Genomic DNA, 17,631 nt, shown 5'->3' with positions numbered 1-17,631 from the left:
CCCAGATGTGAGTGAAGGTGGAGAGAAGGAGGAGGAGAGGTACCCTGTGCTGGAAAGCATGTGCACTGTGGCAGTTCCCTCTTTTCTACCCCCCACCCCCACCCCCACTTCTCAGATTAGGTGAGTAATGGGGAACTCAGATTGATAAATTCATCACCCTAGGGTTGCTTTCACATGATGGCATTGTATAATTTACTGTAACACTTCCATCATCTAGGCTATATAAGGGGGTCACTGAAAATCCAAAGCAGATACAGGAAGAGTTTGGAAAACAACCAATGCTAGGAAAATTTCCAGAATTCTCTGTCAATTCGGAGTTATGAATTCTTAGCTATTTTTCCTTTGCAGTCTTTATGGATCCCAGTTGACTCAAATCTGATTTAACTTTAAGGGACTTTGATTCCCCTAGTTTGGGTAACTAGTTCCTTGACTTGCATCTTTTCTTCTGAGGGGTTTTCTCAAATGTTTTTTGGGAGGATAGCCTTGGGTACTATTGCCTGAAACTCTGGTTCTCCACTCGTTAGCTATATCTTAGGGAAGTACCTTACTTCTCTGAACTTCAGTTTCCTTATCTATAAAATGGAGTACCAGCACTACCACAGGGAAATTCTATGAATGAATGACATGATATATTTGAAAAGTGCCATGGCCTGTGGCATACAGAAGGCATCCAGTAAATAGTTCCCTTCTCTCAGAAGGCCAGACATCTAGTATGTCTTACTGGGGGGTTTTGCCCCAGAAAAAAAGCAAGCCAGCATAGTGTAAGGGTGTCAAAGACTGCTCCAAGGAGACAACCTTTCTCCAAAATAGCTGAACAGGCATGGGTAATGGACAGTGTCATTGCTGCTTTCATTCTTCAGCAGTAGAGCTCTTCTGAGAACTCTGGCTGCCTGAAGAGGTCAGCCACTAACCCCTCCATGAGTATAACAGAGGACTGGGCATGAGAATAGGTGAAAATGGGCACTAGTACATGTATGTTTTACATAAGTTATACTTATCTGAGGTCAACTTAAAGGAAGTAGGTCTTAGCAAACCTGGGGATGATATCAAATAGGGTCATTTGCTAAATGTGGCTTTTCAGGAACCCACAAATCCTAACAGGAGTTACATTTAGGTGCTTTCCCGACCTTCAGCCACATCACCCTAGAACACCGTGTGGTGACCTCGTAATTGCACTAGCATTGCATTCCTGTCTTAGCCACAGTTTATAAAATAATTTACTGGATGCCACACAAATGTGACCATAGCGATGACTTATCTTTTAGCCCTAGGCCTGGGAGAGGCTGAGCACCTCCAGCCTGGCCGTGACCTCCCCAGGCCTGCAGTATTTGTGCTGAAGGCTGCTGTGATTCAGAGGGTCAGCAGTGTGCGTAATGTGGAATCCTGTACCTTCTGGTGGACCTTGAAGAGCTCATGCCATCTGCATGCAGGGAGCCACATTTACCAGGTTTCCTTGCCACCTGGTTTGCAGGTGGGTTTGGCTACTGTAACGTATTGGTGGAAGACCAGAAGGCAGGATGGACCAGAGTATTTCTCCTCCTTTTTGCTTCAAATGAGGCCTCCAGCACTAGCTGCTTTTGTTTGCTTGTTTATTTATTCAGTTTCAGCTCCTATCGGTCAATCCCATCCTCTGTGTTCACAGCTACTGTGGATTGGTCCCTACCATATTTCTAAATCTCACCCACTGGCTTCAGTTCCTTGTTCTGGTAATGCCACATCTTCCCTGTGTCCCTTCAGCCCTAGGCTAGTGTCAGCTTTCTGTTCTTGCTAATACCTGAGTTGCCTCACCTTGAATTCTTAGCTCTTTCATTACCTGTGTAACCAGTTCCTTTGACATTGATTCTGTTTGAAATGCTTCTGGCATGTCTGTTTACCTCGCTAGACACCAACTGCTACACCTCCTTCGGTCAGTGCTATTATATCTTCATGTTGGACCTGAGGCTCCCAGGCAAGGTTTGTAGTCTCCCAGGCTATACACTGGGAAACTAGGCAATGGTTCCTTGCAACAACTAGGTGTCCCTTAACATACCCTGGGTTTCATTTACCTTTGGGCTTATGACTCTGTGGGGAAGACAGAGTGCTTGTCATTTCTTAGTGAGCTATTTTATATAAACATTGGTTAAGCTTCTTGAGATTGTCCTTGTCTTCCCTCCCATTGGTTAAACTAATTTCTTTTGAGGTAAAAAAAACTGTTCTTACTTCATCATCTATTTCCCCTTTTCCTGGGTTTGTGTTACACATTCTATGTTATTTCTCTAGACTTTGATGCTAGAGAAAACCCTTAAATACAACAAATAAACACAAATGAACAAGGAAGCCAGGGATGCAGAGCATCAAGGACACACAGATCCATTAAAGTGATCAGCAGCTACATCCGATTTCCAGGGACAGCAATGGCTGCAGGGCTATCAACAAGGTACAGTGTTAGGGGTAGTGGCAATGGTGTCTCACCAACCAGGTTCTGTAGCATGAATTCGAACATGATCCGTGAATGTGTATCATCTGAACCTGGTTTGCTGACTTTCCTAGAGATTTTGTGAGCTACCCAACATCATTTTTTTTTTTTTGGTAAATCATAAAAAATTTGTTTCTGATATTTATAGCTAAATAATAGATACAGAAATTGGAACCATGCACAGTGTTTTCTGATCCATAAAAACCATACATTCTGGTGTGCCCAGGTGCACTCTAATCTGATGTGCTTTCAAAATGAGTCCACAATATCTGAGTTCCATATAAAAATTCACCAAAAGGGCCTGTGTTAATTAGATGATTAATATGATCTGTCCTCTGAATGCCAGTAGGTCTTTGACCTCAGCTGTGCCAATGGTGCCCAGTGGGCTCATTAATTAATTGGCCATGGCAGCAGGAACTAACCTACTAGTTTAATTATGTGGAATTCCCTTCACTAAGGATTTCTCAGAATCACCAATTTGTCAGTATCAGCTCTGGTAACCAACCCTAACCATCTCAACTGATACCGTTCCAGTCATTCACATGGTGGCAGGTTCATCATATTTGACTTCTTTTGTGGAGGGAGAAGCAGTATGTCCTTACTAAAATAGATACTATTTGTATTTGGATTTGGATTTAGATTTGGATTTGCTTCCCTTCCTTCTGTGCTTCGGCCAAAGCCATCATCTACAGATACTCTGAATGCCTTGTTCACTGCCACAGTATCTCACCCATTGTTGTTTCTCACCACGAAACTCACATTTTAGGAAGGAAGCCAATGGGCTGATGCTCATGGAAATTTGTAGTCTCACCATAAACTCTGTCCTGGAAACACCTGGCTTTTTACATTAATAGGATTGAGATAAGACTCAGTTAATGTGCCAACATAAAGTCAACATCTTGAAATGTTGGGGTGTCATCTTAGAGGTGAGACTTATGTTTACTTGTGTTTGACTTATGGTGCAGACCCTTATAGAAAACAAGGATCCAGCGACCAAGGTGAAGAAATGGGAGTGCCACTTCCCACAATTACATTTAATATTATGGTCATTATACTATGACTTCTGGACAATAGTTGTATAGAAGCTTTAGTACTTGGAGGAGACATGCCTCTCCCAGAGGAAACAACAGAGACTGCCACTCTGCCATCCCCGGCTCCTTTTACCACTGGGCCAGGAAAATACAGGCCATAGTATTGGCTGGGGTGACTGATGTGATTGATCCTGGTCATCAAAGCTTTCTGATACAGTGGGGTCAGAGAGGAGTATGAATGAAATCCAGAGGAAACTCCTTGGACTTCCCTGTTCAGTCATAGGTTAAGGGAAGCTATTTCAATTCCCTCTAAGCGGGAACCAATGAAAGCTCAGATCCTTCAGGAATAAAGTTTTGGGTCGTTCCACAGTACGAACACTGGCCATCTGAAGAGAAAGTAAAGGGATAAATAGTGGAGGGTAGAAACAATAAATATCTACTATGGTCTTCTTACCAGGGGAGTCATGCTTTAAGAGTAAACATGAAAAAAGTAGGAAGTTATCCTCATTTTCAGGAACATAAAGGAAATCCTCCGAATGTTTGCTTTTGCAACAAGAATAAAATCCAAAGTTTACTCTGATTTACAAAAGCCTGTGTGAGTTGGTCACTGCCTACCTCTCTTACTTCATTTCATTCTATGCATTGCCTGCCCTGTTAAAGCTTACCAGCAAAGTTCATTCTAATCTTAAGGATTTGAACCAGCTGTTCCCCCAACCTGGAACTTCCCCCCAGATATCCACATGATCTCATCTCTCACTTTATTTGGATTTCTGCTCAAATGCCCCTCATCAGTGAAACTTTCCTTCCACCCCATATGAACTCTCCACCTCCTCAATCATGCTTTAGTTCTAACAACTATATTGCATGTTAGATAATAGACTTATATATGTTTATTGTCTGTCCCTCTCCAATGGAATGTGATCTCTATGAGGACAGAAACTTTTTGTTTATTATTATATCCATATAGCCTAGAATAATGGAGGTATTGAGATATTAATTGAATAAGTGATTAATTAATTAATTGGATAAATTATTATCTAATTTAGATAAAATGTATTACCAGATAATGGAAAACAGATGAGATGCCTGTATCTCTCAAAGTTCAGACAACTTAATAAGCATAACATAGAAGATGTTTGAAATTGCTCAGGGTCCTTTGCTATCGTCCAAGTTCTTTAGCCATTCAGAATTGGGCTGATGGCTTATTCTACTCTGAAAATGCTTTTATATTGATCCCTATTCTTCCCAAACTACTCCCAAATTTCCCTTCTGAGCACCCTCATTTCCTTTTCCAGCAACTATTGACTTCTGGGTGGTTTTTTTTTTTCCCCAATATTTTCTCCTCCAATATATCTTGCTTATCTGGCAGCTGCTTCATAAAGATGTTGGAGAGGGCCTTATATCTTTGTTATCACCCAGCATCCTGACTAATGTGACTGTTTGCTTCTGTGTATCAGCTTTTGAAGCTATTCTGAAGCTTTTGTTTGGTATTTTCATTATCAGAATGTCCACACTGCCACTCAGATGGCTGGCTCTCATGAAATATAGTATGGAGTTAACTCTTTACTGTCCCATCAGGACAGTCAAGGTGGTCTTCTTTTCCACTTGTTCTGTCCACATTATCCTGCTGCTTCAAGATTTGTCCAGAAATTTCTGCTGCTCTTCCATGCCTCACTGCTTTTCCCTTTGAGCTCATTTCACATATACAATTTCTACCTCACATTTAAACCCTTAATTACATACTGTTTGGCATTCTATTTCAGTAGTGGGGGTTCAAACTCTTTTCTACCTCAAGAGAGTTACCGGTTCCCACATTCTCATTACCAAGATCTATCTCCCGTTAGTGATCATCAGTAGTGGAGAATTTGACATACCCTGCTGCATTCTATTTGAAAACTTCTGCCTATTTCATTTGTCTCAATTCTTTCTCAACTAGTTTGTAACTTCTAGGATCCTTGATTGTATCTCATGTTTCTACAGTATTTCCTCCAAATAGTGGCTTAACATCTGGGATAGTGCTAGGCACATAGCAAGTACTCTTTTCAACAAAAAGTAATTGATTGATAGATTTTTTTATTGATTACTAACTGAGGGTTATACTGAAATTTAGATGAGTCATTATGTGTGTGCGTTTATATATTTATATATATATATGCACACATATATATAAAATGACATATATGTTATATATAATGACATATATATTATATATATAATGACAAATATATATATTTGAATACCTTTACCTCAATTCCAAACTTTCAGTAAGGCTGTTCTTGGATTGATACAATGATTATGTTTGTGGATGGGGGTCCTACAGCTCCATGTAAAGTCCAGTTTTAGTTCTGCAAGCATTAACTCCCATTTCAAATATGGCAAAGACCAGACACCCTGTTACCCTCAGGCCTTTTAGCCCAGCCTCTGGGGAAGTGTGAAGTGCCACTGGAGACTGAGTTCAACAATGTGGGCAATCAATCAAATCAATCAATTATAACTATGTAATAAAACCCCAGTAAAAACTCTGGACACTGAAGCTGAGTTTCCCCAATTGTCGATTACTGTATTTGTATTGTCACACATTGATGCTGGGAGGGTAATATGTCCTGAGGATGGAACAAGCTTTGCATTTGGAGCTCTCTGAAACGCTGTCCTATGTGAATTTTCCTTTTGTTGGTTTTAATCCCTGTAATAAATTATGACTGCGTATATAATAGCTTTGAATGAGTTCTGTGAATCTTTCTAGTGAATGATCTAAACTGAGGGGGTGTTGGGAATCCCCCAAACTTGCATTTAGTGTCAGACATGAGTGAATTTTGAGAGACTGTGCCCTGAGACTTTGCAGTTTGGCTAACTGTGGTAATGACACCCCCATATTCCCCTCCTTTCTCAGAGTTTGAAACATGACCAGAATCACAAATTTACATTGTTGTAGTTTGGGAGAAACAGGGCTGACCTTTGCTTTTGTTCTGATTTATTTTTCCACCCACTCAGTCTGTGCTGGATTTATTTCTACAGCCTTTCTCAGCTTCTGTTTTCCTTTTCCACAATGTCCATTACCTTATACTCAGCCTTGCCCAGCTCTACACTTGATAGAGGTTGGACGGATAGGAAGAGCTGCCTCTCAGCTGTGCAATTCACTACACGTTCTCTAAAAGTTAGACATGGTGTTCTGGGACCTAGGGATGACCCATGCCCAGTGTTCACCAGACTTCAAACTTACCTCACTTCCCACCAGATATAGACTTAGTACCACCAAAGCAGGTCATCAGGTGCCTGGGGATGCTGGCTTTCCTTTGCATTAAAAACTTTTTCTACCCATTCTCAGCACTTCATAAAATTGCTTAGCCGGGTGTTTCATAAACCTGACTGATTATAAGGATCACTTGAGGGCTCTTGTTAAACTTTCAGATTCTCAGCGTATCTCATGAAGATTTTGTTTGTAGGTCTGGGCTTTGACTTGAAAGTCTGCATTATTTAAATTTAAATAATAAGTATACCAGTTATTCTTATGATTACTAACCATATCCATGAGCCTGGACTTCTGCTTCATATCTACTTCTAACTTTCAGTTACCATCCTATGTATTTTCCTTGTCCCTGCTCGTGTTAGGACACAAACCTGAATCTGTTTTGTATGCCCTCTGTGTTGAAGGAGTCATGCCCTAGCCTTGGTTCTGGGGCTGGCAGTCCTCCTACCCCACCTTGTTATGGCCAACACTCCTCTCTGGCACTAGGATCTTTCCTGTGCCTTATCCCAGCGTCTGTAGTCTTGCCACACATGGATGGATGGATATCAAATATGATGACCAACTCCACAAACAACTTCATTTAATTCAATAAACATTTACTGACTTGAGTTATGTCCCAGGCACTGTGCTAGGTGCTGGCGAGATGAAAAAAGGTAAATACTCATAGTTTAAAGGGTGTGACAGGCACATAAAGAAACATCCATAATACCGTATGATAAATGCTTTAGCAGCAGCATGTACAAAGTGCTATGGAAACTCAGATGGGGAAGTGATTAATTCCTCCTGGGAAGGGTCAGGAAAAGTCACAGAGAAGAGTTTACATTTGGAAGGTGACCGAAAGTTCTCTCAGAGGTCAGGGTGAGGGGAAGGCATTCCAAGGAGAGAGCAAATCCGAATCAGAGCCAAGGAGAGTGAGAGTGCTCTCTGTGCTCAGGCAACTTGGACTGAGTAGCCTGGTGGACAAAGAGCAGTGTTTTTTCCAAGTGTGGTCCTCACGCCATCTGCACCATGATTCCCTGGGGAGTCTGTTGAAAATGCACATTTCAAGGCTTCCACCTCTTACTCACTGATTTAGAATCTCAAGGGTGGGGGCTAAGCCATCTTTATTCTTAATAAGCCTCCTAGATGATTCTTAAACCAATTAAGGCAGTGATTCTCTACTTCAGTATGCTATAATCACCATGGGGGCTTTACAAAATATTAATGCCTGAGTCTCACCTTCAGAGATTCTCTTTTATTGGATCTTGGGTGTGGCATGGGCATCAGGGCAAGCTCCCTTGGTGATTCGAATGTGGAGAACCATTCCACCCCACATTGAAAACCACAGGACCACAGCGTCAGATTCAAGAAGTTGAAATAGGCACACAGAGAGCTGCTACAAATATAATGGAGATGTAAGAAGTTAATGAAAGGGTTTGGGGAGTTTGGTTTTGATTTTATGGGGGATAGAATGTGGGGGTGGCTCCTACAAGCTCGCATTTTCTGTAGATCTCATTAAATGGTGGTGGTAGGAAACAAGATCCAAACTGGTTTGTACACACTTTGTGCTGGGGGAAGGGATGTTCTCATGGGACCTTGTCTCTATGAAGTGGCTCAGCTGTGTGTGACTGTGCTTTCCTAGAAACTGGGCACTGAGTATTCCTGTTACTATCTTCAGAGATGCATTGGGTATCTATACTGTGCCCACTGTTGAAAAATCCCTGTCTGTATCCCAGGTGAATTCTGAGCCATGCTAAGCTTCAAGGAGGGAAGGCTGCAAAGAGATTGATAGTGGGGGTTACACATTTTACATAGTCTTCTTTAAGCTCAGAGGTTAGAGGTCTATGCTTCAACCAAGTCCTTGAGATTCATGAGTAGAAAGAAATGTGTTGTGTGGATTATGGTGCCTTTGGAACACAGAGGAGAAGTTTTGGGGTGAACCAAAATAGCATAGATGAGGGAGAGGTAGGAGATAAGGGAGAAAGTACAGGAAAACAGCCAGTAACCATCTGAGACTGAGGTCCAGGAACCTTAGTGATCAACTTGATCAAGATAGAATGAGAAATTTTATGGGTACAGGTGTGAAGGGAAAGGAAAGGAGGTCAGAAGCCCAGTGCAGGAGCCACCTGAAGGCTCTACCTAGCAGCTAGTCAAGCAGACCTCAGTGACATCTCTTCTTCTTAGAGTTGGCTCCAGTTACCCCCTTTCCCTCTTATGTGTTCTCCATTCTTTTTCCTCTTCATTAACCCTCTGCATCCTCATTACCCATAGGGCTCCCAGGAATAACAAGCAAAGCCCACCAGACTCAGAAGTTTTTAAATGAGCCCACGAGTCATAGCCTTTGTTGAATCTTAGGGGTGAGACAAATGTGGACAATTCTTGGTCCAACTCATTTAATTTATGAAAGAAGAAAAGACCAGCGAGCAGAAGATCACACAACTAGTCAGTGATAGAAGCGAGACAGACCACTCGGTGTTGTATGTAAGTGATGAATCACTAAATTCTACACCTGAAACTAGTATTATACTGTATGTTAACCAATTGGAATTTAAATAGAAACTTGAAAAAGAAACCAACCAAACAACAAATAAACAAGACAGACCCATGTCTTCTGACTTTCTCTCTGAGTCTATGTCTGCTGTACTAAGCTGTTGTCATAATGGCGAGTTCTTAGGTTTTGCATGCTTTGAGTGAGAAATTTTGTATTCATCAGCTTGGTTCCTACAGCCACTTTATAAGAAGGCTACAGCAATTAGTTCCTCATGTTTGCTAAGTCAACTGAAGAAGAAATCTACTTTGCTTAAAAACACAAGTTTCTCCAGAAAGGAAGTACACATTTACAAAACAGGGAATTTCAGGCTCATATAATTTTAGGCCATATGATCAGATTTTTCATATAGTAGATTCTAGAATTATAGTTTGCCATTATCACTATGTAGAGTCCCAGAACCACTATCCTGGGACAAGGAAAGACTTTTATGATTCTGTGATTGAGTGTAGGAAAGGACATTATGTGGTTACATTACTTTGGTGCTGTGACCTTTGTTTTACTTCCTTTTGAAGTCTTCTGACCTTATCTGCTGCTGCTCTTACACTAGGATGTGGGAAACGAGCTCATTGCTTCTCTCACAAAGCAACACAGTGGTGCCTTTTGCTGTGGCTTTATGAAACTTGGGAACCCAACATAGTGTCTGACTCAGTGCCTGACACATAACAGGTACTCAGGTTATTTGATGAACCGAGTTGAGATGACATCTGCAGAGCTGCACTGAATTACTATGAGGGCAACCTTGGACAAGTCATTTCCATTCTCCAAGTTTACTCTTTGCTCCTACAAAATAATAGACAAGAGCCAGACACTTTCTGATGTTCCTTCCCACTCAGAGATTATATATATATTGGCATCTCTTTCAAAAAATCCCAGAAATTTGGACCAGGAGTGACTTTGAAGGTCAATTAGCCCAACCCACAGCTTGTTCAAGGCAGAGCCAGACTATTCAAAAAAGTGGAGATTTGGCAACTTTGTGGTTTGTGTAATAGTGAAAGTCAGCCAAAAAGAATAATTCAGATTGAAAATCATTTGAGGGCCAGAATTATTCCTTTTTTGCTCAATATCCATCAAGTCAGTGAGAAATAGTTATGTCTCTGTTTTGGTTTTCTTCTTTGTTTTCTATGAATGTATACCTTACGTACAGTAAAATGCACTAATCTTAAATGTACAGCTTGGTGAATCTTTACATATGTATTCATCCATGCAACTACTTTCCACATCAAAATATAGAACATTTCAACACCAGGGGAATGCTCTCTCATGCTCTTTCTTAGTCTTTGTCCTCTCTCAAGGAATAGAGATCTAATTTCTACCACCACAGGCTGGTTTTGCCTAGTTTTGAACTTTACATGAATGGAATCACACAGCATATAACCTATTATGTCTGACTTTTTCACTCAGCAGTGTGTCTGAGATTTATCCATGTTGTTTCACATGTCAGTTGGAGTTTTATTTTTACTTGCTATATGTGAATTGTATGACTATATCACATTGTGTGACAGTCATACAACTTAAGTATTTACCAGTGCAGAATATTAGCTACAGCCCAGGAGGAAAAGTCAGAAGACTTGGGTTCTAATCTTAATTTTACCAGTGAGTAGCTTTATAAACTTCTCTCTGGGACCATTTTCCTCATTTGTAAGTGAAGAGATTGGGCTAAAGAATCACTAGTAATTTTTCTAACTCCAAAGTTCAACAAATATTATGAGTCACAGACTCAATAAGGAATTGGTAGATAGTCATAATCATATATCTGACTCATATTGAGAACTCATATCAAAAAACCCATATCAAGAATGTGTAAGGGACTCCTATAAATCAATAAGCAAAAAAGAGAGCACAACTAAAAACAGGAAATATGCTTATATGCTCTGTGTGTGTGTGTGTGTGTGTGTGTGTGTGTTACTGTTGTTATGATGGAGGAGAAATTTGTTGAGTGGGAGATCTTGGGGTGCAATGACCATGTAATGAATATACTTAGACACTCAGAACCATTTGCTCATCTAGATACATGCTGTAGAAACTGATTTTTTAAAAAGTATCCCTTTGTACTATTTTCTGTAAGGGAGGCACCATATTTAAATGAATGCATGAAATGTACATAAAAGGGCTTTATAAACTGTAAAGCTCTCTGCAAATGAAAGGCATTATTATTATTCCAGATATAATATGAATGCAGCTGACATCAACCTCCATTCATCCCATTTGCAGGTGTAACAACCAACAAGGGTATTTTCCTTTGTTCCTTTGCCATGGCCATGGGAGACTTTCTAAACCCAATGCACAAATAACAGCTGTGATTTTAATTGAGACTTTTGAATGGATAAGCAAGGTGTATACTGAATGCATAGCAACAGATAGACTTTCACTTGGGCAGCCACATTATTATTTCCTCAGACTTTGAAAAGGGAAAGTTTTAACAGACCTCTTGGAAGTGACCCTTGTTTTTCACCCCACCTGTTCGCAGTTACTGTCACAGAATGCGTCATCTCTCTCCCACGCACACAGTGGGAAAACAACTTTGCCATGCAGAGCAAAGAGAGTATTCTGCTGTGTCAGGGACAGGAGAATCTGTATATGGTTCACTGTCCATTTCCCAATTAAGTTCCCTCCCTAGGCACTGGAGTTTCCTGCCCAGAAAGCCTGTCTGGTATCCTTATCATTTCAGCAGAAATAAGTCATCATGAGAGGCCACTGCAAACCAGAATTTTGCCAGAATGCTTGTGGTCTCTGCCTTGCCCTTTCTAAAGATTTTGCAACTCTGGTCTCGCCTTAGAAGGGTGAGAAATTGTCCCAACAATGTAATCAACCCAGATTGGTCAACCAAAGGGAATTTGCTTGTTCACTCACATTTGCTGTCTGTATCTTCTTGGATGAGGATATCCCCATGGCTCTGCCCCTTGACTAGGATGACTAACTATTGGGTGTTCTCTTTCCAGAATTGGGCATAGATATGTTTTAGAATGTGTATTTGCCCATTAATGTCCCCGCTGTGGTGGATTTAGGAGCCCTATGGTAACACACACACACACACACACACACACACACACACACACCACACAATAATAGATGTAGAGTGAAAAGGGTTTCAGAGTCCAGAAAACCTGGGTTTGGATCTTGGATTTATCACCACACCTGGATGATAAGCTTCAGTTGCCTCATCTGTAAAATAGAGATGAAAATACCTTCCTTGCTCTCAGGATTCTTGTGAAGTCAAGAGAGGCAATGCCTGTACCCCTTCCCAGAGAGGTCTGGCCCATGGTAATTGCCTCATAAATGGTGGATTGTTCCCTAGGTTGTGCAACTGGGACAGATTACCCAGTAGTGCAGGGAGCCCAAGTTCTGCAGTAAGTTAATGGCAGTCTTAGGCAAAAGTTAAGGCCCAGAGCTGTTTTCCACTCTGGAGCAAATCAGGCCATGTACAAGAATTTCTTCTGCAGGTTTTGGGAGGGGGCAAAATGAAACAAAAGAAAATGAAACAACATACTTCAATGAAGTAAATTATTAGGCTTTGATAATTTCTTAAATTGAGTAGACTCTGGTTGGCTGGCATGAAAGGGAAGTTTTTATTTTTATTTTTGTTTTTGAAACACTAACCTCTCTCTATGTTTCAGCGTTTCTTCCATGTTTAGCCACAGGCATCTATATTGCTTTGAGGAGAGTTAGGATCGTTAGATAAGGAAAGCAGAAAGAAAGAAACTAATAAAATATGTTTGTGCAGCCTACAACAGAAGCATAGATTCGAATGCCAGAACTTTTGATTTATAAGAGACAGGTTTTGTTGATAGAGGGAAAAACAAAAAAACAAAAAAACCTTGAGAATCCAAACGAAAGGTCCTTAAGGAAGCAGGCTATAGAATCCATGGCATAAAATTAGGTGCCATTTAGGGGACAGTCATATTAGCTGTGTTAGCCTTTTTTTGTCCAGGACCTTCTATAAACAGCAGCCTGAATGTCACCTTCACATGGGCTCTCAGAGGAGGTGAAACACCACAATGTCCCAAGATTTTGCTAAGCTCCTCCATAAGAGCTACCTATTTGTTTTTTTAAAAGATTTTATTTATTTATTTGAGAAAAAGAACATGAGCAAGAGAGCACAAGCAGGGGGAGCAGCAGAGGGAGAGGGAGAAGCAGACTCCCCACTGATGTGGGAGGGAGTCTGATGTGGGGCTCAATCCCAGGACCCTGGGATCATGACCAGAGCCAAAGGCAGCTGCTTAACCAACTGAGCCACCCAGGCACCCCAGAGCTACCTATTTGGATATTTCTCCTTTAGTGGCCAACGACACTAACAAGTTACCCCAAAACACAGCCACACTTCTCAGAAGGTGGGTGGAGATGTGGAGGGTGAGCCCCTAGCACAATTATCCTGAGTCACCAGTCATCTTCCTTACTTAGGTTTAATGTCAATTTGGAGAGTTAACAGAGCATAGTGATTAAGAGTGTGTGCCTAATATACTGGTTCTCTCCCCTTTTTAGATGGGAAACTTTGAGAAAATTTATGAGACTCTCAACCCATTAGTTTCCTCATCTGCCAGATGGCATAATCAGTGTCTGCTACATAGGTTTGTTTTGGTTAAAATGAATTAATACATATGAAGAACTTAGTTAGAACAGTGCCTGATACATAGAAAAGTCCACTAATTGTTATTTCTAGTTGTTCTTACCATCTGTGTTCAGCCACACCAGAGCAAATTTCTGTGTGTGTGGTATAGATCCAACAAACTGGCAGTTTTTTACAATAACCAGGAGGTAAGTTACATTTCACTGTCTCAACTTTATAGATTTGTTCATTTGATTTTTTATTTATTCATTTATGCGTGCTTTCAAGAAATATTTATCTAGCCCCTTCTATCTGTCTGCCAGGCATTGTGGAAGGTGGTGAGGGTAAAATGACATAAGAGAGACATATTTCCACCCTCATGTAGTTTACAACCCAGCTAGTCTTTTCAAATGACTTTTTTTCCCTTTATCTGATCTGGGGACACAGGACAATCTCCTGAGCATATTCCCTAGTGCTGGCAATCTGGGGTCCTGGAGCAGGCCATAAAATGCATGGTATATGGGTTTAATAATGTCAGGGGAAATTTTCAGTTAATCCCTTGGACTGTGGGTACACTCAGGATTCAAAGGCCAGACCAAAATGGCATGAAGAGAAACAGAGAACTGGTAATTATCTGGTGAATTTGGGTCATGTGGAAAGCCAAACCAAATTACTTTAGCCAAGGAAAAAATGATTTTTTTTTCTCTTCACATGAATTGGTAGTTTTGGTAAGATTTTGCAGGGGTCTCCCTTCCTCTCTTTGCTTTATTCCACCAGGTATTTCCTAGAAACCAGCATATCGTGGGAAAGATCTGAAGACAAGGGCTTTGAGGGAAATGACAACTGTCCATTATGGGGTATTATTTTGGGAGTGCTGGTCTTCTTTCCAGTACATATATGGAAAATCAAAGCAAGGTTTTCAGTCACACTAGGTCGGCAGTGCTATCAAAAATCCAATCAACTCTCAGGTGCTCTAACTTTGAACTAAATCTGACAACTTTTCTTCATTTGTGAAACAAATGTTTTGAGTTAGATGCTTTATTTTAGTTCTAAATTGTATTATGAATTTGTATTTCTAAGGCAAAAAAGCAAATGAAGGGAACATGCTTTAATTTTTATGTTTTGAGTCATTTATTATCCTTTTAATAGAAGATTTCAATGTATTCCCCATCCAGGAAATGGTAATGGAAATCTCCTACTTCAACGTGTAATCTATAAAATCTTGTTAAATAGTGTAATGAGACTTTGTCACTTTGTCACCTAGCTGAACTTTTACAACTCTGAGACCCAAAGTGGAATGACACCTTCCCCAAATCAGATGAAATGCCCACATATTTTACTGTGTTCTTACCAAGAAAACCCTGCAGCCAAAATCCAGCTAGTCCAAGTCGATTTTTAAGCAAAGTGCATAACCAGAAATTGGCACAAACATTTGTGTATCATCCTTTCCATATTCAAAAGCTGTCTGAGACTCATTTGATTAAGCATAAAAATAACTCTGCGAATGTCATTAGAAAGGCTGATGAACATTCCATGTCTGGTCCCTTGAATTTGTATTCTGAAGACGCATTATTAAGTCACTGCTAAATAGTTTCTCTTGTAAGAACCTGATCGTGCTCTCTAGAGTCTGAAGGAATTATTTTTATATTGAGTTTAGGAGGTTTAATTTTTCTATTTCCATTCAACAGAAAGGAAACAGCTGGTAAATTAGGGAAGGCCGTTACAGTTTATTTGACTACGTAACCTCCACTGGCTTCTTTGGTTAATAGAACATCTTTATTCCAACCAGGGCCCCCTCCCTGCCAAATCTCCTCATTAAACTGAGTTGTGATTAGAAAAGAATAAATGACATTTTGTTTCATATGTGGCTCCTTCCAAGCTTCATCCTCCTCTTTAAGTTTTCCTTTTACACGACTTTTCCTTGGCCTTAAGCATTTCTTCTTCCTGGCAGCTCTTCAACACAGGAGGTGCAAAAGTTCTTGTGCAGTCTTATAGACTACTACTGAATGTAACATCTCCTTGCCCCCTCCTTGGACTCAACTGTTATCCATTCATTTATTCATTCCGCAAACAATTCTTACACACAAAATGGCCTTATGTACTTTAGATTCAAGCAGTCATCTCTGAGGATGATTTATTGGTTCAGACATGGAAGTCCTCTTTCACTTTATCAGATTTTTTTCTCTATTAGGTGGGGCAGTGGTGTGTGTGTGTGTGTGTGTGTGTGCTTCTTTCCAGAGTCAAGAAAGACCAAAATCTACCTTGCATGTGGTAGAGTGTGTTTCAGATGTGGACAGATGTTGACTGAAAAAGTATCACTTGAGTTTGTTAAAAATGGAGATTTTGGGAGGTTAGCCTGAAGATAGTGTAGGAAGATCCTGAACTCACCTCCCACAGACACAACAAATCTACAGCTACCTATGTAATGATTCCCTCTGAAAAAACCTAAAAACTTGTGTAATAGCATCTCCAAAGCAAAGGATAAAAGGACCATATCGAGATAAGAAGGAGAGGCAGAGATACAGTCTTGCTAAAAACCCCGCCTCTGGCATGATGACCCACAGTTGTGAGGGATCTTACAAATATGGAGCTTATCCCTAAGGAGCCAAGTGTTTGTGCTCCACATCAGGCACCCCAGCCCTTGGGATGTGTCCTGGAGAGAAAAGTCCCCAAAACATCTGACTCTGAAAACCCATATGGCTCATGTCCAGGAGAACCAGAGGGCTGTAAGGAATGAAGATTCCACTTTTAAAGGGCTCATATGCAGACTCATTTAGCCTGGGACTCAGTGAAAAACCAGCAGTTTGAAAAGCACCTAAACCATGTGATAAGATTAATTTGCTAGTCTCGAAGCATCTATTAGAAGGGCAGGAGCTTGTTAAAACTCTCTGGGGACTGAGGCACTGGCAGGTGCCATTTTTTTTCATTCTCCCTCTAACAGTGTAGCAGGGGGCCCACCTCTGTGCTGCTCCCATGGCCCTGCCAAAACCACACATGCAGCTCATACAGGGGATGCCCCTTGAGCACTTAGGTCTGGTGGCCAGGGGGTTTCTCTTTCTGGGCCCTATGGATCTGAAACAATCAGAGAGATTGTTCCTGGTGGGCTACCACTCCAAGGCACTGCACAAACAGCAGACCAAGAAATACCTCAGTCCTCCTGTGAAAAAGGCCTATCAACCTGTCTTGGAGCTTCAGTCTGAGGGGCAGGCTCTAGGCTTACCACACATCTAGAGGCTCTTAAGGAACACAGGCCAGGGGATGCCATTTTTGTGCTCTCTCTTGACCACACTACAGCTCACGATTACTTCCCAGAAAGGAACTCGTACACTTGTCTGGAACCCTGATTTTTGCAACTGTTGCTGAGGGGACACCTCCAGATCACATGGTTTGAAGGCCAACAGTGTTTACAATTGCAACCCCACAGGACTGGATATGTTCACATATCTTAAAAGCTGTTTCATGAAGTTCTAGCTTCCAATCAGCCTGAAATTAGGTGCTGACTGAGATCCTGCCTTCTGGAACACTTGACATAATAGTAATAATAGAGTTAGTAATAGAGTTCTATCAAGAATAAATCAGGCTGTTTAGACAATCACAAAAGTTCAGGAGACAACCAAGAGCTAGGGCAATGTTAAATGATAAGTTTCATCTTCTATATGAGGCTCCTCCTTCAAGACTGGGAGAGATGTTTCACCTAATACATTAAAAAACAAACAAACAAACAAACAAACAACCACAGAGAGTCAAGCAAAACGAGGAAACAGAGGAATATGTTATACACATAAGAAAAATAAACTCCAGAAAAAGACCCTAATAAAATATGGA

Source organism: Ursus americanus, chromosome 17 (genome assembly GCF_024610735.1).
Source record: "Ursus americanus isolate L20-20 chromosome 17, mUrsAme1.1.p, whole genome shotgun sequence".
NCBI lineage: Eukaryota > Metazoa > Chordata > Mammalia > Carnivora > Ursidae > Ursus > Ursus americanus.
This window is presented reverse-complemented; position numbering follows the sequence as displayed.